This window comes from Cygnus atratus, chromosome 5 (assembly GCF_013377495.2).
Source record: "Cygnus atratus isolate AKBS03 ecotype Queensland, Australia chromosome 5, CAtr_DNAZoo_HiC_assembly, whole genome shotgun sequence".
Classification (NCBI taxonomy): Eukaryota; Metazoa; Chordata; class Aves; order Anseriformes; family Anatidae; genus Cygnus; species Cygnus atratus.
The window spans coordinates 36,526,205-36,551,503 of NC_066366.1; the positions used below are offsets into that span (position 1 = coordinate 36,526,205).

At 46.2% G+C, this 25,299-nt stretch overlaps 1 protein-coding gene across 4 annotated transcripts in view; it reads left to right on the forward strand.

Moving 5' to 3' along the window:
• Positions 1-25,299, forward strand: part of OSBPL5 (oxysterol binding protein like 5) — a 133,312-nt gene that overhangs the window by 38,350 nt on the left and 69,663 nt on the right. The window contains exon 1 of one of the 4 annotated variants that reach the window (XM_035540082.2): positions 24,298-24,363. The exons of the other annotated variants lie outside the window; for them this stretch is intronic. The gene's annotated coding sequence lies outside the window, so the exon portion shown is untranslated. Of the gene's footprint in view, positions 1-24,297; positions 24,364-25,299 lie in introns of those variants that run through there. 4 annotated transcript variants of the gene reach the window in all.

Here is a 25,299-nt window from a genome sequence, read left to right on the forward strand (position 1 = left end):
AACAGATGTCTGTCAATCCAGACACGAAACAGGTAATGACTTGGGGTCTTGCCAGCAAGCCCCTTTCCTCTGCCCTGAGTAATGAGATAATGTTTTGCATTAACTCTGTCTTAGGCTGGCAAATCCTAGGAGAAGAATCTGCAAATGTATTTGTGGAGTTGGTAAAATACTGTTAATGTAGATATCTGGCCACACAGAGACTTGCATGGCATTACAGGCTTAGGGTTTGTTTTGGAATTGATTTTGGTAATCAGGAATAACAGGGAGAAACTGAGAGCTGGGAGAAGACTTTCTGGCTGTGATTTGAGAAGGGATAATAGAACAGATAATTTGGGCCAGATACAGCAGATGACTTAGGTTCTTAATTTTCAGTGAAGTGGGAAAGCCATTGAAACACAGGCTTGTTCTAATGAAATAAGTGGTGAAATTAAGAATGTAAATAGCTTGTTGAATATGGGCCCTACTATGGTTTATGAGGAAAGCAGATGAGAAAGTTATCATATTAAAAACATGTCCTTCTTGTAGTAACAAAATAAACAAAACCAAAAGCAAAATATCATCTCTTCCCAGTTTTGGACAAAAACAAAAAGAATAAAAGATACCTCCTGGCTTTGGGAACCTGTGCTAAGTTTCAGCCAAAGAGGAATGTTACTTGCATCAGGTAGAGACCAAGTTCCAAATTTCAGACAATGAGTCCTCCTCGTGGAAATGTTGATCTGGTCCTATATACAATTTTAGAAATAAGACATTACTAAAAAGAACATAAACAAATCTCTTTAAAGCGGTCCTAATGGTCTGCATTAGATGGCAGAAATGCAGACATTAAACCTTTAATCATTTTCACGAAGAGGAGGAGAGTTTCACAGATGTGCAGCTCTGAGATTCTGAGCAGCTTTTAGGAAATATTTAAATTTGACCACCAAAGACTTTTTGCTCTTTTTAAACATATGTAACCAGGAGAAGACCAGAAAGTCTTTTTGTGTAAATAACTTGTCTCAAAATTTATGCTGATGTGATCTTAGCAGAGACAAACATCTCTGTGTAAACTGAAATACAGTGTGTGCTAGGGGAGGGAAGATGAATTTCAGCCAAAGATAAATATAAACAGTGCATTTCAAGGCTTAGCAGAAGGTATTTCTGGTTGCAGCCTAATAGGTGGCTGTCTTGGTGGTTGCAGCATTTTTTTTGGCTTCTGCTGAATGGGTGAAGATGCTTCTCCTGGGATTTTTTTTCCAGTTTGAGTCCTGCTGCTTCGAGCATCTTTGCAGTTGCTGAGCAGTGCACACATTACTGCTCATTTTGAGGGCACTTGTCATGCATGTGTCTCACATCCAGGCCATCCATCAGTCCTTGCAGAAAGAGAGCATAAATCATTTACAAATTAATAGGCTGAGACACTATATAGTGCTATAGATGGTGGTGTGTAAAGTTTTGTTAATGTGCCATTGAAAGAGCTTCTACTTGAATGCATTTTATTTTTCCAGAGGTTTCCTAGATTTAATGGACAAAACCTGTAATAAAATAAATGCCAGTAGTCAGCAAATCAGGTTTTTTGCTGTCAGTTCTGCTCATCTGTAATGTAAGGCGCCTCTTGGAATATGTGTAGATGGATCAGGTCCTCGGATGATTGAATTCGGCCTAATTCCTCTGAAATGAGAAATTCAGTGGGTGATTTAAGAGCCAGACCAAACCGCAGCTGAAAACGATTTGGCACGTCTGTCCATAAGCTTCTACAAGGTGCTTAAAACTCCTCAACTGCTGTCAATGACATGCAGATGTGTAGAAGCTGGGCATTGAGCTGCTCCGCATGGTGCGAGCTGGAGGTCTGGCTCACCAAAGCTGGCAGTCACGGGTACTGAGGATGCATACCCAGGTACCATGGGACAAAATTTCTTTAAGCACTAATCTGATGCTAGTATCTGTGTCCTCTTCTCCATGTGTACACGTATATGCATCTTCGTATATGAGAAAAAGGAGAGATGCACTATACTTCAGTGAGCTCAGTTTATTTGTATGGCTGCACCCACCAGAGTTGGGTGTCAAAGGGGGCAGGAGGAAAGGAGTTGGGAGCGTTGTTTTGCCCCCAAGGGAGCTGTGCTGAGTTGGTTATTAGATGCAAACAATTTCAGAATAGTGGGAATTGTCCAGTAAGCCTAATACATCTGGGAAGATTGTTAGTTTGTCCTCTCGTGATGTGCTCCAGGAATGGACTCAGTGAGATCGCTGGTGTGTTCTCCTATTAGTTTGCCTTTCTATTGCAGCAAAGCTGATGGGCTGACAGCACTGGACTTTTGCAGGAGATAATGAATGAAGTGTAGAAAACAGCAGTCCCAGACATTGCTAGGTCACAGCTGCTAGCAAGCAGAGAGTTGGTCCTGCAGCAGGACCAAAACGGAGGTATCTCGAGTTCAGCATGAGTCATGCGAAACAAATTCTGCTATTCTAAGTGAATGACTTTCCTTTTTGCACTTTATCCAAACCAAATCAGAAAGCCACATCAACGGGAAAGAAAATGTTTCAAGTCACGAAGCGAGCTGGGCACCAAAAGGGGTCTATTTAATCACTTGCATGTGTTGAATGGGGAAAAAACAAAGTAAGTCACTTGCAGTAGCAGATGTTTTCAAGACTTTCCCGGAGCATGTTTTTTTTTTTTTCCCCAATGTTTGTGTGCGACTGCACTGTAATTGGTGTTACAGCTTTTCCTGGTCACTGTCCTGCTAAGGAAGTGAAGTCTGTACCTGAGAGATGTGGTCTGGGCTCTTGCCCTGGGGAGTTCATGTCGTAGCCCAGACCTGCTACATAACATAGGCAGCAGCAGAGTGCTGGCAGGCCAGAAAGCAGCAAAAAATCACCCTGAAACTTAGAGGGCTGGCTGGGGGAAGGACCAGTTGTGTCTTGCAGCCAAATCCATCTCAAGAGCCCTGTCAGACCACTGAAGATAACTGGGTCATAAAATCCAGTAGCCACCTGGGGAGCTCTACAGCCAAAGACTAGTCTGGAATGGTGGCCTTGCGATGGGAAATAAAAATCCTGGACTGAAACCTATATTTGAAGCTTATTGGGAGCTTGAAGGACTGGCATGCTGGTGTGACTGGCCTGGTTTGAACATCCTACCACTCCTCTGTACCATAACACATGCTGCTTACCGCTGGTTCTTGTTTTCAGTTTTCCCTTTTGTCTTCATCAGTTCACAGACATTTTCCAAGCTGCGTGGCAGCAAAACTGCGCCCGGTCACCACGTCACTTGGCTTTTTGTTAGCAAATAAAGTTGCTTGCGTGGTCAGGCAGCCTGTGTTCTGGACTGAGCTGTGTGGTTGGGTGTCACCATGTGCTGCAGCTCCAGAAAACTGCGTTGAAAGCCGGAGAAGTCCAAGGAGGCTTTTCTTGTCTGCTGCTGCCCAAACTGCTGTTGCTGGGTGTTAGTCACAGTCCTCACGTGTATGTGTGTGTATTTATATATGGCAACCGTATCCTGACCTTGCTCTCAGCCCTGCATGTCTTCATTTGGGGTTGTAGAGTAGCTCTTGCCCAAGAAGAGGATTGGGATCACCCCATGTAGAACTGTTCTCGTTTCATTTGTAGGGCTCATTCTGCTGTGCAGCAATCTCAGCTGCCTGCAAGGGGTGGGACAGGCAGTTAGGGAAGTGAATCCACTTTGTTTTAGCTGCCTTTTTCCTCCCAGTACCTTCCATCATTGGCAGGAACCTCTTTGTCTCAGGCAGTACGTTGAAAACGAGCCTGAAGTTGGTCTTGCTGCTGTTCTAGGAGAGCCGTCGTGTATTGAACAGCAGTACCTTTTGCAGGGATTTTTTTCTGATGGTGTGCAGATACTGTTTGTTTAGGTTTAGTCATTCTGTGCAAGGCAAGGCTGTGGGAATGTCAGCTTGCTTTCTGAAATGCCAGCCTTTCTTGGAGAGCTTCTTGCTTTGCTTTCCATCCAGATCTGTTGGTGCGTTTGGGGAATTGCTAGCTGAGGGTATTTCTGTATGAATACGTACCTACTGATCAGCTATTTACAAAAAATGGCTGCTTTGCATAATTTTTTTGCATATTTTCTCATTCCTTTTAAAATCAGCTTACATAATCTGCATAACAGTTATCAGACTATGACAAACATGAATTGTAAAATCACGGAAAATAGCCCTGTGCGTCACTGAAAGAGGTATTTCCCTCTGTTTGGTTCTGGTGTCTTCTGAAACCAGAGAACTTTCCCCATGAAGAAGTGGTGGGTTCTGATCTGCTTGCTTTAAAAATAGTGTCGCAGCGTGCGGTTTTGCTTCTGCAGCTTCCTCTGTGTGTAGCTCCGAGCTGACAAGATGCTAGTTTAGGAAATTGCGAGCTTGGATATCTGGCCGTTATCAAAATGCCAGTGCTAAAATTGGTGAGCACATGCTAAAAGAGTTGAAAATGTGAGAAGGCCTCTTACAGGATTAAGTCCATTTGCTTTCAAGAGGAAGATAAATTCCAGTAAAGGCTTTTCCCTAGCTTTAAACTGATACTTGAATGATTAGTGCCAAAAAGCTACTTCCAGCTTCCCATGTGCTTGCTCACCTGGACAGTTACTGAACGGGAAAAACAAAATGTGTGATCACTTTTGAGTTTCTGAAGTGACAAAAATGCCGCTTTCCCCCATTTTTGCACTTATAAATTTGAAAAATGCAGAAGACTTGTCTGCAAAAATTTGCATGACTTTCAGCAAGGGCAGGCACCTGGAACTGTCTGTAGGAAGTTGTTCTGGGGGTGTAAATTTTCAATGAGCCATGTTCCTGCTCTTCAGATGGCAGAGGTACGAGTCCTACATGGTCTCAGTGGGCATGGGGCTAAGCCCAAACACAGCTGTGCTTACTTCAGCCCTCACACATCCAGGTGCCCCAGCATATGCTGCTATGGGTATGTGAGAACAGCACGTAGATGCCCTCATCAGCTTATGGTTTGTAATCAAATGGGGAAGCTTAGCAATAGGCCCATCTTCTGCAAACATTTCCACACTTGAGTAAGTTCTCTGGTGTGACTAGAGGCAGGAAAGCCTGGAAGGTTTTGTTTTTTTTAACCTGGGGGAGTTTTAGTTTGAAAAACAATCTGAGGGGACTCCCTCCTTTGTCTTGGACACAGCCTGCGTAGGTTTCTTTTGTCACAACATTCCTGCAGGAGCAAAGTGGACAAGGAAAACTTAACATATGCAGAGGCCTGTATACATAAATAACGTGTTAGATTCAGCTGTAGGTATAGACACAGATGAAACTCAGAGGAATGATCACAGAATTGAAGTTCTTCATCACTGTAAAACCAAGAATGAAGAAAAGATGTGGAGGTTAGCCCCAGTTTAATAAAGTCATTTGTGTGCCCCCTTGAAATGCTGTATCTTGGCTAGAAACCCCTCCAGGTGCAAACTGTTGTGCAGCATTTTATACAGGCAGGCAAGATGAATGATGGTATCTCCAGGTACTGGGTTTCTATAGTGATCTTGTTTATCTTTCTCTGTTTACTTGCTTTATATTGTTTCATTACACCACAAAAAGATCCATGTGTTGTACCTGAATCTTATCTATCCCCAAAGTTGCTGCTAGCCCATTTAAGGTTTTACTTGTTTATTTGGTGAGCGGCAGCAAATTGAGAACTTCCTCCTCGGTGGTTGCTTTGAAAAATGCTGATGCAATCCCTGCCCCTTCCCCTGCTCCAGCTGTGAGAAGCTCAGGCTGCTGTGCTGGCTGACCCTCCAGGCAGGGTACCAAATGGACTGCCCCAGGCACACTGTGATGGGAAGGAGTAATGAGAGGGGGACTTAATGGGGTATGCCAGGCATCTGTGAGATGGGGTTCACACCTGCAGGTTGGAGCGTATTATGCCTTCAGCTTGATTGATCTGTTCATTTCTTGAACTCTGTACCCACGAAGGGTGCATGGTAGTGCTCAGGACTGCAGTACTCAATTTATTTGCAGACAATATTCAAATATTTACAATATTCAAAGCTGTGTGTATGCTTTTCTGCTGCCCTGCCTTGCCAGTGTACCTTATCTTTTGAACTGGAAGGATCACAGGACTGGTGGGAGCACAGATTGCAAGTACTGGGAGCTAGCTTGTGCTCCACTGAGATTATTAGGGGATTTGCCACTGGGCTGGGAGTGAATGGCATCGGGTCCTAGGCTGTGGTCTTGAAGACGTAGCTCTGATCACATCTTCCCTGGTATCTTACTCCACCTGAACTCAATATGCCCTCAGGGCCTTGCCTTGGTGTTCTGTGTTAACAGTAGGGAAGGCTCAGTGGGGAAGATGAGCCTCTTGTCCCACCTGCAGGTGTTTGAGCTGTTGGTGGCTTGTTTGGGATCTGCTGAGCTAGGTTCGGCTGCTCTGGATTTTACCTTCCTTCACCCCCTGCCTCGAAGTGGCTGTGGCAGCAGTGGACTCCTGAGCCCCTTCAGTGGTGGGATGGAAAGCTGGAGTGTAACCTAAAGCTTTCAAAGGGAAGATCTCTTGCTAGCATGCAAAAACCACATCTCAACTCATTCACAGAAATCACTGATTATATCTGGCTGAAATATCCTTTGAGCAGGCCCTAAGGTGACTGAGATCAGTGAATTTCAGCACAAATTGTTGAAATTCAGTTGAGTAGCAGTCCTCTGCTGGGAAGTCTTGGGTAACTCTAATTATAAGCTGTTGTAGCGATGTTAATAAGTTTGTCTACTGCTGCCCATGGCACTCTTGTTCTCAGTGTAAATAAATGAGTCAGATTAAGCATTAGGAAAAACCATGTAACAGTCGAGATGACGAATCACTGGAAGAAACTGTGAAGGAAAGGCTGTGCACTTTTCCTCACTGGAGGTCTTGAAAAGCAAGCTGGAGAAATACCTGCCAGACATGACCTGGGTATACTGTGTTGCTTTGGGCAGAAAAATGAGGAAAAAACATAGTGCAGGACTTGAGCTCTCTTCCAGCCTGGGACGGTAAGATAACAAATTCATTATAAACTAACCATTTCACATACCTTTCTTCTGTCTCTCTCATTTCTCTGTAATGAATGTTGCCTTAAGTGGTAACTTGCTTTCTCTTGGTGACCCTTATTAAAAAAACACTGTAACTGTGGTTAACTGGCCTTCCCTGCTAGGTGTAGTAGATTAAAGACACCAGTGAGTGAGAAAGCTTCAGAAAGCCCAACAAATGGGCTGTGCTCTGCTGAATGCCCTTGTGGCTTTGTGCAGGTATTGGCAGCTGTTGTGGAACAGAGCAGAGATTGCCCTGTTTGAAGGAAGCATTTGGGTGAAACGGGCATCAGCTGCTTTTTGTTGCCATGTGCCTACCAAATGGAAACCTTGTGGGACAGCTGCATCTGCATGATGACCTGCTGGTGATCAGAGTTTTGGTAGTACTCCTGAGGGTAAAGACTGTAATTAGCCTGGTGCTGGAGAGCCAGAGAGAGAGACACAGGTAGTGATTTTGGATCACATCTTTGGATCCTCCTGGAAGAGCAGAAAAGCACTGCCGGGATACTTACTGGATGTGCAGTTCTCCAGAGTCTGCTGCAGGTGGGGCATGATTTATAGCAACCATAAAGCAGCAATAAGGCTGATATAAAGTGCTCTGGGGTTGAATATGCCATTAGTTGTTACCAGAATTAGGCCTTTGTGTTCTGGTGCATAACTGGGTTTGTTCTCAATGTATGTGTGTTAGTGCTGCTGCTGTCGCCTGCTCCTGGCAGCTGGCTGTTTGGAAAGCCCGGGTATCATTTTTGCTGGTGCCATGGTCTTCCTGCAGGCAGGAGCAGTGGTCTTTTTGCTTGCTAGTTCCCCTTCTGCTGGCGTTGTTTGTCAGGGCCTTGCACAGCAGAGAGCCAGAGAAGAAAGGCGAAGGGCAGGATTTGGGCTGCTGTTTGCTTTCCATTGGTTGTCTTCATGCTGTTTCTCCAGGCGTGAGATGCCTCCTTAGTCCTTTCTATTCCATGTACTGATAGTTTCAACTCTTCATCTTGTGTAATGGTTCTCCCTTTTCACTCTGAGATTTATAGCTTTATTTGTGGATGGATCAGTCTGAGAGCTGGGGACGTGGCTTGCTGCCAAGGAGCAGGGTGAGTGTAAAGAAAGGGCCTTCGGTGTAATGCCTTCTGCTGTGCGGTGCGTGACAGTTTCAGGTAGGAGGAAGGAAGCTGGGAAATAGAGCTGAGCTGCTGGCACACCTTAGTTTGCCTTTGTCTAGAAAGCCCACCACATCTGGAAAATGATTGCAAAGAATTCCTACCTGGCTGGTCACTTGGGTGGTGAACACAGCTTGGAAAAAGTCACTCTTCCAAAAGAAAAGCATCTGCCCAAGGCTGCCAGTTTTAGAATAACTCCCCTGGTAAACAAGCCTACTTCTCTGGTAAACAAGCCTGACAGCACATCAAGACTTCTCACAAGACCAAAAACGCAATGTGTTTGTGCCCACACTGCCCAAGAGGAAGAGTGAAAGTCCCCGCCCTACAAGTTTGTGCAGTTAAGCATGGGCTGGAAGACAAAAATGCAGAAGGTGTGGGTTTTTCTATTTTTAACTTCCAATCCACTGTGATATCCCCAAGACCATCAGATCTACATGACTAAATGACAAGGTGTTGCATGTGTGTGGCCATCTAGGTACTCAGGGTCAGTGCTGAGTGAGCTGGCTGAACCTCCCTCCTAGTGGTTGCAGTTAAGGTGCAAACAATCTCAAGTGGCCAGAATGAAGCTGAGGGAGAGGCAGAAGTGGGAAATATTTCTCTTTAAATATTATAAAGATAAATGAAGTGTTTGGTTTTGTTCTTGAATTCACATTACTTCTGGAAACATCAGTACTGTCATTCTGAGAAGAAATTTGGGAAGCATTGCAGGATTTCACTTCATTCAAATGCTTACACTTCTGCTGCATAGTACTAGGCTAATAGATATATTTAGGATAACACATGCAAAAAAAAATTTACTTCCCTGCAAAATGATGCTGTTTGTCACCTCTGTGATAAATGCATTCAACCTGTTTATGGGTATTTACACAGAATACTTGTGCTGTTGTCAGACCACCCCAGGGCACAGTGTAGGGCAGCGGATAAGTGGGCTCTTTAGAGCAGGACCTGGTCTGTTGTTTGGTGGGAGGACAGCAGAAAGCACTGGCTCCACGGTGGGTTATTAACATGGCAAGTGCCCATTTTAGATATTTGAAATTTACTGATTCAGTATCTTCATCAGAAAACACTTGTAGCAGTTGTCATGTACTCAGCATTTGTCTGTGTATCTGTCATTTAAATCACATAAAGCACAGAGCACAGGAGTTGCGTTCCCTGCTTAAAGACACTGAGTCTGCGCTGTATACAAGGTAAAAATCCACTTTTTCCTTTCTCAGTATAACAGCCTTTCTAAAGACAAGGCAAATGTAAGCATGAGTCAGTTCCCTACATACTGCTAGTCTCATCTCTGCAAAAAACCTGGCCATCTCTTTGTGATAACCAGGAAGAAACAGATTTTTTTCACCTTTTCTCCCTGAGTAGTGCCTTACTCATCATGACCACCCATTCAAATTCCACTATTTGTGGAGTATGGCATCACTCACTGTGTGGGAGATATGATCAGAGTTTGGTCTCTATTAAACAAGATTTCTGTTGCATTAGAGCATTTCCAATGGGATCACCGCATTTATTTGGGAAATATTTGTAAAAGGGACTTCCTGCTGTAAATGCATCATGACTTCAACAAAGCAGTGCCCCATTGTGGCAGCTTCAGAGCCACCTCTCTGCTGGCAGCTTAATTGCATGTACTCAGGCTCTTCTGGAAAAGAAACGTGGATTCTTTGGAGCACTGTGCTTCCAGCCTTCACCAGGGTAGGGTCCTGAGCCCTGGTGCTTTGTGCAAGTACTCCTGTAGTCATCATGATGTGTTTTTATGCTTTTGTTGGAGTGCCGTACGTACCTTGGATCTGGTGAAGGATTAAATAAATTGCTCTCAGATACCTGATGCGCTATTCTCTTTGGAGGAAGCTCAATTTATAATTAACATTTTTCTTCTTGCTTTGAAGATGCCCAGTTTTGTTAGTTGAGTGCTCTGATCAAGAAGGGTTGCTGTGAATTTTTATTCTTCTTTGAGAAGAGCAAGCTCAGTGCACAGGCTTGATGAGATGCCAAGACAACAGGCTTTTATTTTTGAAGCTGGAGTTCTGTTTTGTGCAAATGTCATGTAAGGACTGTGAGGTGAGTTGAGGGAAGAACAGGGAAGCCCTCTTCTCATTGTGAAAATCCTAGCAGTGGCTTCATACAAGACCAGATAGTGGTCTTAAATGTAGCAGCAGCTCACTGACTGCTGAGGATCTTTTGCCAGCTGGGTGACTGGAAGGTCACTGTGCCATGCTCCCAGAAGGAGACAGATTATTCCCAGCAACCTGCTGCTTGAGCTAGCAGAAACTTAGCCACAGCTCTCCTTAGGGAAAGTGAACGCCTAGTGCTATTCATAGTTCAGTCAGGTTTAATTTTTGTAACATAGAACTGTGAAACAAATGCAAACTGTTTCACTTACATCCCGTGTGGCATAATCCAGAGCAGTCAATGTTTGGGGCCAAATCCTCAGTCATACTAAGTAGCTCCAGTGAAGTGTTCCTCTTGAAAGGCACAGGCTGCATGTTCACTTTGGTTCACTTTCTTTGCAGTTTGCATGACTGGGTTTCTCCATCCTGCCTGGCTGAGGAAGCTTTTAGGGGCCACTAGAAGCTGCCTGTAGTTTCCTCCTGTCTCCGTAGCGCTTGTCCATCTGGAGGCTCATGGTAGGGGGATTTCCCATTTTAGTTTCCTGGAGGAGCCTACAAGCTGACATTAAGCTCTTATGAGGGATACATTTTTACAGTTGTGATTTTTTTCTGGTTTGATTCTGTCACTTCAAAGTTCCTTTTTATGTATGTTCATAAGCTAAACAGTGTCTCTCTGCACACCACAAGCCAAAGTTTACTATTGCCTTTCTCATTAAATAGCAATGTTCTTTTGTTTATAGGCACAAAATTCTTACGTAAGATATGTAAGAGTACAGAGGCACTAATTTGAAAATTTTGGTACTTTTTATGCATAAAGTATAGCACTAAACTTTCTCAGTCTTGGCGTTTTTCTTCTGTTACAAGTAAAGTATCTACATAAATCATTTTTTTCTGTGAATATTTTAATTATAAATTCTCTCCATTAATATTTTGCACAAAGGCAGACTAATTGGGCAGACTAATTGCATGGGCAGGCACAGGGATAGGGGTATAAATCTCTTCCAGTGACAGTGTCTTGAAATAGCAATCGGTTAAGATATTGTTGCCACAGCATAACATTGTGGGTTGATCTTGCTGCCTTTCTGCAAAAATTAGTACTGTGACTCTGTCTGTGTGTGCAGTCCTGTTTAATTACATGGAGTCCTTCTGTCACTGAACAATTAGAGTATGGTAGATGCCATCAAGTAATCGCAGATCTAAGCCAAAACTAATTCCTGCATACTTTTTATCTGGCTTCATCTGTACAGTAATGCCTCTTGTGCTGTTAGTGCCAGCTTTTGGCTCTTGGCAGGGCGAGGAAGGCCATGTCCCTGAGGAGTGTGATGGAGTGAACCCAGCAGGTCCTGCCCACGGCTCTGCATGGGCTGGGTGCGGGCAGCACAGAACCCCATGTGCTGGCCAGGCTGGCTGCCCCCAGGCACCGCCTCCATGCCGTGCTCCTGCAAAGCAGCCGTGGGTGTTCACTGCTTGTTCACTGCTCTTTCTGCTCATAATGTGCATTTGGCCCTCCCGGACCACATTCAGCTTCCCCAGGGCCATTTAACACCCCTGGAACTCAATGTTTGAAGCCTGATTTGAGGGGATTAAACACACACTTGTCTTGTCTTACTTCTTGATTGCCTGTCCTGGGTGAGCACTTTGCTTGCACTCTCTCCTGTTGCCAGATCCTTGAGCAAATAATGGTAGTCCATGAAGTCAGTCTACTCCTAAGAGCTGTGAAACACCGGGCCAGGACTGGGTATGCAGGCTGCAGAGATCTTGTCTTCCACTTGTGGTCACCTGCTGAGTGCTGCAGGGAGCTGCAGAGAGAGGATGGTTGTGTTGCCTTTCCTCCACAGCTGTGTTCCAGCTATAGGATTGTAGATCACACTCTATATTTTCCATTCAATTATATATTCAGTCTGTTTTTTTACAAGAGGATATTCCAGAAGCCATGCCCTCTCCAGCTGATCTCTCCTTCTTGTCCATGCTGTCACTGAGCCACCAAGGGAACAAGTCTGGGGACTCGGCCTCAAGCAGTCTGAGTCGCGCAGCTGCAGAAATGGATTTTCTTGGCAGAAGTGACTGCGACAGGCGTGGCTTCAGAGAAAACCCTTTGACAACCATGGTGCTTTACCATTTTAAAAATGGCACATTCTGACAGAAACATTTCTTCTGAACACCCTCATTTGCTTTAGATTTAGAAGCAAACCCTTTGATGTGGAGAGCAGATCTGGGGCCTGAGGTCCTTCCTTTGGGCATCCACCCTTTCAAGGAAAAGTGGAAAATAAAGGTTGTTTCCTAAATGGAAGGGTTTGAACCCTACAGTCTTTGCTCTCAGTTGGCTGCCACGTGCTGTACCCGTGAGCCTCCGGCATGTATGGCATTCTCCTGGCTGGAGCGCAGGCGCTGGCATTCCTCTTCAGTTGCAAGTCATTCCCTCCTTGCTGTGCAGCTGCTCTGGTTAACCACAGAGTCCCATTTAAAACCAGAAGCCAGCAAAACCCGATATCCAGCTATCTGTAGCATCAAAGGGTATGTTAGTTCTTCAAAGGCAGCCTGGAGTCTCACGGTTGTCTTCTCAAACAGATTTGCTCTCTGCTAAATGAAAAAAAAAAGACATGGTGTCAGTGGCCTCACTTGCATCAAAGCTGGTTTACCAGCTGTGGGTCTGGCTCCTGATGTCTGATATGTTCTTTACCAGCGGAGATAAGGGTATTTAAAGTGACCTTACGAAGGTTTTTGACTCCCTCAGTGTTGTTCCTCACTGCATCTGGCTCCATTATTAGCTTTCTTACCCTTGCTATAACATCTCTTTCTTTTGGGGAACTTTTTTTAAAAGCAAAACCATGTAGATCTGAAAACTTTAAAGGAAAAGGGTTCATGAAAAGGGAGCAGAACTGGCTTTTTCCAACTCTGGTTGCTTAAGGCTGGATTCAAGAGAGGCTGACACATCCATTGCCTCGTGAGCAGGCTCATGGGTCTGCCTTTGCTTTAAGGTACTGTACACAGTGTTTGTCTGTGAAAGGCCGTAATGAAAACACGAGTGCTGGAAGAAATTAGGCTGTTTGCTTTTTGTTTTTGTTCCTTCCTTTCCCTTCCTTTCTATTTTAATGAAGCACGGTATCCTCATGTAGTTCCAGTTAATTAAGTCATCTTTAAGCAGTTACAGTTAATGCAAATTAGGCTTAATGTGCTGTGTAATGTAAGTGCCCAGTGCATTCATCTAGTCAGTACTGGCTGTGCTGGAAAAACTGACCATTGAACAAGTTACGTGAGTAGTCTGAAGTATGGCTTTTTGTTTCTGTAAACGAGTATCAAAATCACGCTAGGAGGCATCAAAACTCCAGTCTACCACGTTCTCTGATAAAACAAGACAAGATTTGAGCATTCATATAATGTCTTGGGTTGGAAGGGACCTTACAGATCACCCCGTTCAAGCCCCCCTGCTATGGGCAGCAATGCCACTCACTAGGTCAGGTTGCCCAGGGCCTCATCCAGCCTGGCCTTGAACACCTCCAGCAATGGAGCATCCACAGCTTCTCTGGGCAACCTGTGCCAGTGTCTCACCACCCTCTGATTGAAGAATTTCTTCCTAAAGCAGTGAAAGCTGAGTTTCTGAGGAGTTGGACAAACTTGTCTTTTTCTGGAAATTGCAAAGTCTGAATAAATCTCATCAAGAATATCTTTTTTTTTCTTTTTTCTGTTTTGCTGCCATTTCATCATCCGGGATCCTGTTTCTTACCAGAATAACGAAGTACTTAGACCAAAACTTGTTGGCATCAAGCGCTACGTGTGAATCCGAAAACACACCGAAGCTGTAGATGGGGTTACAAGTTTTCAATTTAATATGCAGCACTTCTTTGTTCTCAATAGCAGAAGTCAGTGGGGGTTCGGCTCTTGCAATGAGAAAAATGAGAAAAAACAACTTCTTCATCCCTTTTGCTGGCCTTTTTCTCACACTATGCGTAAAACTTCTGTGTGATTTTTTTTCCTCCCTTCTTTAGGTAACTGAAGTTACACCAAGCAGTTCAGAGCTGCGCTCAAGAACAATACCTCAGCATGTTTAGAAAGTTTACTCTGCCCTGTAGCACATTTTTCAATATAAAGCTCCTGTTGTGCTTGCTAGTGGCTGTGTGAGCAGCGCCCTCGTCCTGCCCTCATCCGGGGCTCCCAGCTGGGACCCAATAGCCTCGGCCCTCATCTTCAAAGGGAGTAAAAATTGGATCTTGGTTCCCAGGCCTGTGGTGGCTTTTACTTTGCAAAGGCAAGCACTGTCCTGTTTTCTTCTCTGCAGCTTTGCTGTCTGCCCTCAAGAAAAGTCTTCTTCTTGCAGGTTTTGTGCATTGAAATAAACCGAGAGGAAGAACAACTCCCCCAAAACCAAATGCTGCCATTTATTGGCGGCGGGGTAGTGGCTCAGGCTGACTGGGCAGCAAGCACAAATCCTGTCTCAGCTGCATCGTGTCAACGGGGAATATCATTACAATAGCACATGTTTCAACAGCAGCGTTTCCTCAGTGTCCTAGCCCTGGAAAAGCTCCTTTTGCTGGACGTTCACCAAGTTGTTAATGGAGAGTTTGGAAACGGCGATCAGATGTGGCCAGATTTATAAACACACGCTGGCTGTGTTCTCGCTTCTTCCTGGATCGTGGGACCTAATCGCATATTTGGAAAAAGGGTTGCATTTTCTCCTAAACTAAGCCACAGAGGTCCAGGCCTACTCCTACTTTCTGACAGGCTTATTTGTCCTTGTGTTCCCAGAAACAGACACTGAATATGCGAAAAAAGATATTTCCAAGGTGAGCCTGTTAGCCAGAAACATCCTGAGAAGAGTAATTTGCCTGGAGGGATGGATGGTGAATATATTCTTGCTGCCCTCTGTTCTCCCTGATTGCTGCCATTTCAGGCTTCTCGATTATTTCCTGATAGCTCATGTTTTCAGATGTTTTCTGGCTAGTTGTCCTCGCATGTCTCTGTGACTTTGGGATCCAGCATTCTTTGAACTGCAAGAAATACTGGCAGTGATTCTGTTTGGTTTTTGTTTGTTTTTTAAAAAAGGGCATCTTCAAGCGTGTCTGAATCTGTAAAATCGTACCATTCTGATCATTCTCTTTCATTGCTACTAGTGCATAATCCCTGTCCTTGTATCCCTTTTCTACCCCATTCCTGCAATATTTCACTGCTTAGGTACAGCAGAGTCCCTGTGAAAGCAGGAAGATTTGGCTCCTCCAAAAGTCATCTCTGTAGTGAAACAGCAAAGCCTCACATGCACTGGTAGAGGTGGTGGCAGGCACGGTCCTGTGTTGTATAATAGACATTAACACTGTAAATTAGCCAAGTTCTCAATTCGCATCCTTTCAGGGGACTGCAGTCATGGAGCACGCCTGGTTCTGGGCTATTCCTGATGGTGTTGAGCTTCAGGAATGAGGGTGCTGTGGTTTAGAAAGGTTGCTTTCTGTACATAAGCTAAACAGATGATAGCAGCAGCATTGCTGTGTTGCTGGTGAAAAACAACATCCCATTAAGACTGCGCTTCATGTAAAGCAGCAAGCATGCTTCAGTACCATCACTAACCCGCTTCCCATGGCCCTAATAATTTATGAACCGAAAAGGGGGATATTTGGGCAAAAAGCACCCTTTAGCATGCAGGAATGGTAGTGTAAAGGAAGGTTGGCATATCTCCAGCCTTCTCCCTCCAACCCGACTCATGGCTTCCTCAACTGTGAAGCAGGGAGGGGTTTGGTGTCAGGAGCTCCTTCCCCAGGCAGGGCTCAGCCAGCCCAAGGCGCCCTCCCTGCCCCACATGATGATTTCCTCGGTGCTGCTGCATATGAGGAGTGACTTCGGAGAAACCGAGGGAGCAGGCTGTTACTGTACCCAACCGAGAGAAGATGAGCAGTACCCCTCCCCTGAAATGCCATTACCACTGAAGTTGTTGGCAGAACTTCACTGGGTTTCTGTGGCCTCTGTCTCACACCTTGTTGTCTCGAAAGATCCAAATGTCAAATAAAAACTGTGGCAGCCACTTAATATATAAGAGAGGCTTGAGATGCGTATAGGGAATTAATTAGGGGAACAGCAGGAGATTGGTTTGGGAGCTGTCTAGGCAAAGCCACTGGCACTGTCTGTGGAATTGTCTTAAACCACAGCAGTAATACCATATATTACTTGGAAATTTGAAGTCTTTGTTTCTACAATATTTTTTTATGGAACGATAGGGAGCTGGTTAAGACTTGGCCCTCTTTACAGAGCATCTTGGATGCAGTTTAAGAGCACAGATGAACGAAGTGTGTTTGTTAAAAAACTGGCTTTAGTTTGAAAATAGCGTGAGAAGGTACAGCGTGAAGGAAATCTTAAGAACGTTTGAGAACATGGACTCAAAATCACAAGTTTTTGCTTGATCAGAATTTTGGCTATTAAATGGTTTAACCTGCTGCTTACTACAAACTAAGGGCTTGCCCATGTCCTCGCAGTCATGCAGTTGTGGAAACGTGCAGTTAATGCCTGGAAGCAATGGGAAGGCATGGCCAGGCATAAAGCAGAAAGCAATTCTTCCTCCGTCTCCTCTGCTTCTTGCTTAATGGGAAGGCAGCACCGCAGAGCCAGTCACATTCCTTTTGTGTCAATATGTGTGTCTGCGCTCTGTGAGCACAGGAAAACACGAAGCTCAGATCTCTTTCGCCTCAGTGATATTTCAAGAGGATTCCAGGCCAGAAAAAATGAATGAAAAAGATAAGTTATTTCTGGTTAGTTGGGTTTTTCGAGCTAGAAATACCCTGTGGAGACTGTACGATCAGGGGAGGCCCGGTGGGCTCGGCTGTGCCCAACCATCCCTGCCAGAGCCGCTGCAGGAGGCTGGGCTGGCGCTGGGGGTTTAGTATGCTTCTCATCCAGCTAGAGGAGGGTTAAGAGCTGCCTGCCCTCCCTGTGATTCAGAGGAATTTGAAGGGAAAAGGTGTGCCTTTTTTTTTCCCCAGGAAATCAGAAGACACAAAGGGAGATGCCCCTGGGCCTTAGCTGCTTGGGTCATAGGAAGAAACTGCGCTTTGTGTGACCTGGGCTTGTGGCTGGGGCTGAGCAAATTGGGCACAGGGGAAAAGCGCTGGCGTAGACCTCAAGGTGGGAGTGTACTGGGATTTTCCTGGACTGGTTAACGAGCTCTTCCCAATTTGTGATGTCTTTGAAAGCACCTTCACTGCTGGAGCATGAGCTGCTGCAGGGAGCTGAACTTACTGACATCATCCAGGCTGCAGCTTGGTTGTTTTCAAGTCGTCAATTGATCAGACCATTGATTTGTTGCAAGCATCATAAGTTGGGGGGATTTTAAGTGTGGCAGTGTGCTCTAAAATCTGTATTTATGTTGTTAATTTAGCAGCACACAGCTGCGTGTGCTACTTGGCCTTTCTCTAACAGCATTTCATGGTGATCATGTGACTGTTGTCCTGTTTTTTGAAGATGAAGATGCATTTTCTGCTTTTTTAGAAAGGCAAACAGTTCAGCCAAACATCTAGTGAAAATCACCTGACATAAGCTTTGCGACCCAGGCATGCTTTTCCAAGTACAGGAAGGAAGCTGTTGCTCAGCAGAAACTGGGCATAAACAAAGAAAGAAACAGTGGGGATGTGATCACTGGGCACGTGGAAAAAGGCTTTCAAGCAAGTCTCTTTAAGATCAAGAAGCGTTAAGGCTGATCCTGTCAGCACTCACCCCAAGCAAGCCACCGCTGACCCCAGTCCAGCCGAGCAGGACGAGCTCTGAAGAGAGCAGTCACATACCAGTTCAGCAGAAACGAGTTGATCCTGCACTGGGCTGCATAAGGAAGAGGCAGGACATCTTAGAAGGAAGGTAGAATAGCTCCCTTTTGGGAATAAAGTTGAGGATTTCCTGTCGTTATGGCGTGGCTGAGATGGCAGAGGTAGATGTAACATCGCCCAGTAACGATGCAGCAGCAGTTTCCCTCTCTGCCTTGTTGCTCCTTGAGCAGAGCCAGCGGCTCTTGTGGCTGCCAAGGGCAGAGCACGGTCCAGAACTGCAGGCTGCGCTGACATTCAGCAGCTTGGTAGGGAGAAGGGGTCGCTAGGAGCTGCCTCCGCATCTTCCACTTCAGAAATTCCCCAGCTCTTGGAGGCGACCGGCCGCGGGACAGTTGCATTTGCTGGCGTCGCTGCCAATGCCAAACCCTAGCACGTGCTGAAAGGCTGACCTGTCTTTGTAGGGCCAGCTAGTGGGAAGGGGGGAACTAGGAACCCAGGGAAACATAGGGCCAGAAGGGACCTTGAGAGACCATCAGATCTTTTTCCTGGGCAAAACTCTTCCTGGTAGCGGCTTGTCTGGTGTGCCCTCAGAAATCCCCTATAGCGTTTGCCTGTCCTCAGGGTGCCCTTCACAGCCAAGAGCCCGCCTGCATCCCCTTGTCTCCTCCAAGACCTCAGACTCCTTGTGCTGCCATCTGCTCATGAGCCTTTCTCTTCAAATTCATCCCAGTTTTTCCTTTGGGCCCACATTACCCACCCACATGGGGTTTCTTTTATAACCACTGGAAAGAGAGAGAAACACCCTTGTGTACACGCTGCCTCCCAGACCCCAAACTTGCCGTGGTCCCTTGGTCTCAGCATCACTCCTTGCGTGGGGCCCCACAGTGGCAGCAGGATCTGGGCCTGACATGTGAGCATTGCCTCCCACGAGGATTTCAGCAGTTCCCTACTGTGACAGTGTCTCTGGTAGCTGAAATTTCTGATCTAATAAAAGATCTTCGCGTCTCAGCAGATGCTGTGCCTTCATCAAGCAATGGACTGTCAAGTGCAGGGGGTGGTGTTGGTGCATGCATTTTAATCCTTGTTTGCACAGTGCTTTGAAGGTGTAAAACACCTCGGAAATGCTAGCTTCTTATTGTTACTATTATCACTGTCATCTTAATTTTCCACTGTTTTGAATATCACTTATTCATGAGAAATCAACGCAACAAGTGGGAGTTCTCCCAAAGCTTTTTAGTTCATATTGTTTTCAGTCACATAATGCCAGATGTCTCAGAGGAATCTGATCTGACACAAAAGCAGACAAGTCACTAGAAAACTGTATACAAAAAAGCACCGGCTGCTACACTACAGCTGGTGGCACCGACAGATATATATGTTATTTTCAAAGCCCTCCCTTTGCTGCAAAGGCCAGGGCAGAGCGCAGGCTGGGAAGAACAGCCACGAAGCAAAGAGCCTTGGGGGGCAAGCCTTGGCTGAGGTTTGTGAGTTTTGCTTATTACTTAATTTAGCAATATCGGGATAACCCAAGAAAGGAGAACAGTTGGAGATTTTGCAGGATCTGAATCATACATGCAGAAGCAGAGCTGTAATTAAACATGCTTGCCTACTGAAATATGTGTACAATCGCTATGGGATACTGTAACTAGCAACATCTGACTTTTCTTAAAGCTGAAGCAGCAGTTCTGTGCTAGCATCTGCTGGCTGTGCCTGTGCTTGGCAAACCTGCCTCTGCGTGGCACCTTCTGCGTGGCTTCCAAAATGATGCTGGAGTGGCTGAGAAACCTTTGTCCAGCGTGGCTATATCTGAGCCCCGCGCGGCGTGCACGGAAGGATTTCCACCACTGCTGCCCCTACACTGTTGCAGGTGTTTACTTTATCCCTTACAGATTAATTACAGAAAAGGGTGAACTGATTCTTTTATTATTGTTATTATTGCACAGCGATTCTGTATGCCAAGGAGCCTCTAAAAAGAAAGAGAAAAGGTGGGAGGGATTATATATGACAGGAGTAGAGTTGCAGATTGTGTATTGTTGGCCCATTTTGGTAAGTGGCTCCGAGTGGTTCTAATTCCCTCTGTGCTGCCCTGCTGCTTTGATCAGCAATGAAACTGTTAACAGCGCTGACAGCTAAATAATTGTCTCAACTGGCATTGCATTTTAAACTTCGCCTGGCGAATACTGGCAGATCACACCCCTCAGGGCTATTGTTCCAGCTTCTCTTCGCTCGTATCACTGGGTCGAATCACGCTGTGCTTATTTTGAGGATTTTCTTCCGCAGCCACCACGCTTAGGGAGTCGCTCTGTTTTTTCGAGCCAGGGCTGGATGCGTAGACGGCGTGCCGGCAGCGTGTGGGAGGCGTGCTGCATTGCCATGTGCCCCCGGAGCAGAGGCTCGGCATGCGGGTGCCAGCCCCGGGTCCTGCGCTGATCCGCAGCTCAGACGAGCGGTGCGTGTGGGAGCGGGCTGGAAAGCCTCTGCGTGCGCCTAGTGCAAGGGTTTGGGGAAGGGACGGCTGCCCCGAGCGCAGGCGTCGCGTGGGAGAGGAGAGGGTTGCTGGCTGCGACAGCGAGCACCACGGTGAGTGTCTTTTTCTCCTCCTTCCCAAAGCCTATCCCAGCCTTCGGGGCTCCCGGTAGCTCTTTAAAATCTCCCCTCGTGTAGACTCTTCCCTTAGTCCTTCCAGGCTGTGCTTTTTACCTGCCCTCCTCTTCTCCCCTTGCTTTTCATTCCCTCCTCTCCTGTCTTTGTTTCCATTGCCCTGCCTCTGAGGCTGGATGCAGTCTCATGCAAATGCAGTGGGTTCTTTGAACATTTGTAGCCTTATGCCTTGAGAACTGTTGACTGGTAGGAATCGCCTGTGATGGATTTATAAGTACCTGAATACCTTATTTGCATTTCGGTCTGCTCAGAAACAAGCTCTCGGATCCCTTGAGGTCTGAATTCTGCTAGAAACAGCTGTGGCAGCGGCATCCGTTGATTAGCTTCATAAATTGACATTTTCAGGAATTTGTTTTGATACAGTGAGGTTGGCCATTTCACTACCCTCTGCGGCTAAACAACTTGGGTAACTTGTCACCTAAGGGGCTGGAGTCTAGCATTAGTGAGAGCCCACATGGAAGCGTGCCTCGCCTTACGCTGCCGCTGTTCCTTGTTGGCAGCCTGTATGGACTTCTGGTGGATTTTGTTGAGCTAAAACCCAATCAGCCTGATTCAGCCTTGTGTCTAGATTGCTTGTAGAATTAGGAATTTGACGAGTGAATTCAAGATCAGAGTAGCGAATCCCCTGTGAGATTGGGTCTTGCCTGCTTACAGGTTGTACTGCTTTTACCTACAGTTCTGCAACACTGCTGTAACCCTCCCCACATACAAATGCAGGTCTGCCAGTATGAACACGCTTATACCAGCGCAGCTTTTTCCCCTGTGGGAAAGGAGAACAAGCTCTTCCAGTATAGAGCACCTTTATTTGGCTGTGACTCCATCCACACTTTTCGTTGTACTGGCAGAAGTACATCAGCAAATAGTGCTGCTAACTTAGATGGGTGAACTGCTACAAAGTCACGCGCAGAACAAGTCTTGGTCTGCACACAGCCTCCAGAACTCCTTGCAAGCGAGCGTCAAATATGCCATGCGTTTGTGATCGTGCCTTTGTGAGCGGAGGTACCGCGGAAAGACATTGCGTTGCTTTGCCTGTTGTTGTGTGTTCACAGGTAAGAAACCAAGAATTGGGAAGTATGTTGGCTGAAAAGTCATGACTTGTGAGTCACGGCTGTAGTTTATTTTTAAATAAAGTGCGTAAGACTTTTTTCTCTTCCAGACTGGCGGCTGGCCTGTGTTTTTGTTTGCCTCGTATTGGCAATATAAGAGGGCCATGGCAGAGGTGCAGATTACAGTAATGCTTACTGGGAAATACCTTTGAGCTGCCAGGGAAATACAGAGGTGTCTTAGTGGTGAAAATCTTCATCCTGAAAAGCTCCTTGCACCAGTGAAAAGTGAGTGCCTAGCAGCAGAGAAATACTAGGCATTTGTATCTGCAGTCATCTGCCTCAGCCACCTGCAGGGCAGGGCAGTCCTGAGATCAATGGGTACAGAGGGAAACTTCTAAAACTTCCAGTCAGATACTATCATCCCAGATATCATGGTTTATTGATTGTTGTGGTTTTTTTCCCAGCCCTGCTGCTAAGCTGGATGATGAGCAGTAACCATACAGGAAAGGCTTTTCAGGCAAAGCAAAAGTACATACGGTACAGGAAACACTTCATACTCAGAGTAACTGGGGGAAGGCAGTACCATCAACAGGCTACGGTCTTCTGCAGAGCAACTGTCCTAATTTCACATGACTGACCAGTGTCTGGAAACATGGGACCTAGCTAAAACTTGCAGGTTTTCTTCTGCCACAGAGTAAATAAACCAGTACGACCCTTTGTGCATGAGAAGAGGTTGGTTTGAGGCAGGTGATGGTGAGGTGAAGGAGTCTGGGGGACAAAAAGATGGTGCTCTCAGAAGATTGCAAAGCCGTGCTAAGAGGAATGTGCTTTCTTTGTGCTGCTTACAGTCATAAACCTGTTTGTTGGCACAGTTACCTTGCTGGGCTGTTGTGGGAAATAAACGTCAGCAGAACCTAATAGTTTCCCCCTGTGCATTAGAGTCACCTCTGTCTCATTTAATTCCCACCTTTGCTTATTGTGAGTGCCATTTCAGTGCTGCGGTCCTTGACTTCATTTCCTCCAGACTGCGCGCTGCTTCAGAGGCAGCCTTCCAGACAGCAGCAGAGCAGGGAGGAAAACCTTTGCTGTTGCTTCCCGAGCTCATCGACTGCCTGTGACTCGGACGGCGTTGGCAGAGGTGGTTCTGTGCGCAGGCTGGGGCTGGGTCGTGCCGTACTGCCTGAGGCCATCGGGGAGCAAACAGCCAACCTTGGACAAATCCACAGCTGGGATGTAACCCAGCCTAGCATCCAGCTCGCCCTGGTCTTTGCTGCTTCTTTCTCTGAGGAAGGTGATCTGTGGCACTCCTTTTGTTGGTTTAAATTACTTCTCTCCCTGGGCTGACTCAAGGTTTTTGCCTGCTCTGTTTGCCTTGGGTAGGAGCCGCGGGCTGTCAGCAGCTGATCTTTTTCCTCAAAGAGTCCAGCAACATCGGCAGCCCTGGAAAGAGAGGCAGAGGCATCAGCCAGGTCCTTGCCTGCAGTTGTTGGCAGTGAGGCTTACAGTCAGGACACTTTACATGGGATTTACAGACAGACACGGTATCAGCTCAGCCCTGCTCCCACAGGAGGCTGCAGAATCCATTGGTGAGCAGCTTTGGAAATCACTTTTTTATTGTCTTGTCACCTCCACTTTTAACCAGATGTGAAACTGCTCATTATATAAAACCTAATCATCCTTACTGCAATCCCATCACTGGTGTCTCCAGTTACGCGCTGTGAGCTGTACAGGGGAGAAGTCATTAATAGTAGTGTTTATATATTCCCCTACAGATGAAGAGTTGACTGCAGTGGAAGATGAATTTTGCTGGGAAAGGTGCTGAATGAGCTGACTTGATCAAGGGGAAGACATAAAATGTGATGCTGTTTAGTTTTCTCTGTTTCACTCAGACATTAGCTGGCATGGTCTGTTGCTCCATAGCAAATGTGTCTGGGTCCAAGTGGCTGCTTGAGCCAGAATCCCAGTATGCTTTTTGAGGCGGGGGCAATTACTTACTACGTGTTTGTACAGCTCCTAGCACTTCTGAGTGCAGTAATGACTGATTGCTAATGGTTGGGCAATAGTATTTATTGCTGGCAGCTGGTAAGAGCAGCCTGTGTTTATGCCCTGTAGGGGAATTCAGTATTTGTGCACAGCCGTGGGATGTTAAAGGTTTTGTACCTTTCAGAGGCACCACAAAGTCTGTACAGGCCATCTAGCCTTCTGCCATTTTAAGTGCTTCCTTACTTCATTTCAGAGATATTTGTTTATTCCTTCCCTTGTTACCCTCCCAAACCTTTCAAATCTTTTCCATCTGGGCTTTTGTGTTTATAAACTCTTCTGTGTTCGGAGCTTGTAGGCAGCAACCATTTCGAAGCCTACTTTCGTAATGCAGAGCAAATTACTGCCAGAAAGCACCATGGGCTCATGTTCTCCTCCGCCTCTTCCCTATAGCCTCGCAGGTCTGAGATACCTCCCTTTTACTTGCCGGACGCCTGGCCCTGTGCTCGCAGCTCTAAGTCAGCATCGCTACATTAAGGAGGCCACAAAACTCCCCCGATTTACACAGCCCTGGGGATCTGGCGCAGCACAATTGCTATTGAAATATTTTCATTTGTCTTGGTTTGTTTTCTCTTGTAGAGCCACAGTGCAGCAACTCTGACTCCTGTTTTGTAAGAGCCGTGCAGCTGAAGCCTGTCACTTTTTTTCTGGTATGGAAAAGATGAGCTGGTCAGCCCAGAGCGTGGCTCAAGTCTGGCCTCATAAAATCTGTCTGTCACCTTTTAGTCATTCTCCTCGCTGCTTCCTTTTCGTAGCAGAGATAATGGGAGCGTTTCCTGCTAACTCCATCTCTTCATGATGAATTGCTGTGGTCTGTGTTGGAAAGCATTGTCTGGCTGCTCTTAGTGCTGCGATAAAGAAAATGCTGTGAATCGGCTGCATTGTGTTTGGCTTCCTTTCAGCCAGGGGCAATCTGGACCTGATCTTCCTTCTGTGCCTGGCCTCAGCCTGCAGTTGTTCAGGAGGCAATTTTTTTTTATTTTTTTGCTTGAAGCCACATTTACACTTTCAGCACGGAGCTGTTGAAGGTCAGTGTGATCCATAAAGCTGAAGGTGGGGGTCTGCAGGAGCCCCTGGTTTCCCAGATCCTCCTTTGCCCTCTCCGCCCTCCCCTGTGGCAGCACTGGAGCTGATGTGGATGCCCTCGTGCCAGCAGTGTGCTGCATGCTTAGCTCGTAGCCTCACCAGCTGTGAGCCCTGCAGCTCTCCAGGCAGGGCTGCTTCCCCCTCTTGTATTTCCAGCACTTGTAGGAAGGAGTGCTTGGAGCTCAGCAGCATTGTTTTGTTTCAGCTGGGGCTTTTCTTGCTTGGATCTTTCCATTCAGGGACAAAAAAGACGGTGTCAGTATAGGTTAGCTTTAAAGTGATGGGAGAAGTCCTCTTCCTGTGTTCCACGGCTGTCAGATTTGCTGTCTTTTGTCAAGAGCTGTATTGTCGGGTTTGCTGCCCACAAAGTGGGGAGATGGGTCCTGCTCTGGCTTACACTGGCATCAGCAAGGAGGAATTTCGTGCCACCACTGGTACTGTTTCAATATAAAAGTGATATGAGGGGAAGGGGACTCAGGTCTTCGGTGTCAGGTGTTTCC